Consider the following 2,457-nt stretch of genomic DNA (forward strand, 5'->3'; position numbering starts at 1 on the left):
CCTTTTTGCCAGAGCATCCTGTTTACTTCCTAACTGTGGATGTTTTAGAGGGTAGGTAATGGTTCCCATTGTGGGGTTCGTTTACATTTTCCTGATGATGACTGTCGCTGAGAATGTTTTCATGTTTTTATTTTTGACAGTATGTACTTGTATACAGTGTATTGTGATTATATTTTCCTTCTATTACCAGCTTTTGTTCTCCCTTTCCTACTGAGCTCTTTCTCCTAACTGGTACCTCTCCCACTTGCGTGACACACACACACACACACACACACACACACACACACACACACACACACACGTCTAGGTCTTGTGCAGGTGTTCACAGCTGCTGTGTGTTTGTGATTATAGTGGCCATGTGGTGTCTAGAAGATAGCATTGTATAACATTCTTTCCTACCCTCTGGCTCTCACAGTCTTTCTTCAATGTTCACTGGCCTAAAGTGGGTAATATAGATATCTGTTTAGGGCTTTGAAAATGTAAAGAGTGAAAAATAACAAAGTACTTAAATGAGAACAAGGCAGAAGTAATTGCTCTGTTGACAAAAGGACCACCCATTGTATATTAACATAATAACATAAACAGATTAATGGGGCAGAATATTGCCCATAAACAAACCTACCCATTAGATTGTCTTTGTGATTCATTCATAATTTTATCTTCTTTTAATTGTTAGTGTGTTTCATAAGTTTGGTTTTTTTCTTCTTTTTATAACAGGATCTTACTGTGTTTCCAAGGCTAGTTTCCAATTTATGATCCTCCTGTCTCATTTTTTAAGTGCTTGGATCACAGAGACATGCCTCCCTTTCCACCTTTCATCATTCTTTTCTGAATCAGGGTCTCACTGTCTACACAGGCTAGCCCTGAACTCGAAGTATTCTAGGAGTGTCTTGAACTCTGGATGCTCTAACTCAACCCCCAAGTGGTGTGATTACAAGTGTGTGCTACCATGCTCAACATTCTATAAAACGTAATGCCTATATTCATTCTTCTTTAGCTTAAAGACAAATTGAGTTTTCAGTGTAGAATTCAGAATTATTCTTTTTATTTATTTATTTATTTTGGTTTTTTTTGAGACAGGGTTTCTCTGTGTAGCTTTGCGCCTTTCCTGGAACTCACTCTGTAGAACGGGCTGGCCTCAAACTCACAGAGATCCACCTGGCTCTGCCTCCCGAGTGCTGGGGTTAAAGGCGTGTGCCACCACTGCCCGGTCAGAATTATTCTTAATAGCAATGATGGACATTCATTCCCAGAGCCATCCAGTTCTTCTTCCTCTTCTGAGACAATGAGATGAGCTGAGGGATTCACATGAACACAGCATAGGAGAAGGAACCACAAATGTTGAGCAAGTGGATCAGAGGGGATGATTTTAGAAGCTACACACTGCTTACTGCTACTCTCCTCAGAGAAGGAAAGAATCCTCCCTTTTCAATGGGAATAAATTCTTTAGAAATTAAATTAATTCTCCTGAGAAGGTGAAGGGTAAAGTATCTCCCTGGAATGCAGACAGTTGGCTATGGAGGAGATAATTTTTATTACCCTCATCATGGAAACAGTTGGTGCCAAGTCTAACACCTTTAGGACAGGAGAAGGAAATGAGTCTGCTGCAGAGCAGATAATCTGTGGCAGGCTGATTTCCTTGGTTCAGAAAGACAGACAGTCTGGGATCACGAAAGCATGGAGCACTGATTCTCTGACACTATTTTAGTATGCTCTCATGTGTCCATTTCCTGCTAACCAGTACTTGGCTTCTTTCTTATCATCTATCTGTGTATATCCCACATTCAGATTCTTGGCCAGGTGCATGTCACAGCGGGTTTCCCGGTTTATGGTTCACCTTCATTTTTTTAATAATTTATTTATTTTATATCATGTGCATTGGTGTTTTGCAGGGTGTCAGGTCCTCTGGAAATGGAGTTACAGACAATAGTGAGCTGCCATGTGGGTGCTGGGAATTGAACCCTGGTCCTCTGGAAGAGCAGTCAGTGCTCTTAACCACTGAGCCATCTCTCCAGCCCCTTGTCTTCATTTTTACTTTGACGTCTGCAAGAGCAGAACTTTTTAATTTTTTTTTTCCTCTCGAGACAAGGTTTCTCCGTGTAGTTGTGGTGCCTGTCCTGGATCTCGCTCTTTAGACCAGGCTGGCCTCGAACTCACAGAGATCCGCCTACCTCTGCTTCCCAAGTGCTGGGATTAAAGGTGTGCGCTGCCGCTGCCGCCGCCGCCGCCGCCGCCGCTGCCGCCACCACCACCTGGCGACGTTTTTAATTTTTAAAAATGTTCAGTTATTGTTTCTCTATCATTGTGTTTTGGTGTCTCATCTGAGGAATTTTTGACTATCTCAAGATCAAAGATTAATTTTGACTATCTCAAGATCAAAGATTATTTTGTCCTGCATTATTTTCAGCTTTTACCAATCTGATCTATAATATTTGGTGAGTGCTTGTGAGTGTGCAT

Source organism: Peromyscus maniculatus, chromosome 16, assembly GCF_049852395.1.
Source record: "Peromyscus maniculatus bairdii isolate BWxNUB_F1_BW_parent chromosome 16, HU_Pman_BW_mat_3.1, whole genome shotgun sequence".
Classification (NCBI taxonomy): Eukaryota; Metazoa; Chordata; class Mammalia; order Rodentia; family Cricetidae; genus Peromyscus; species Peromyscus maniculatus.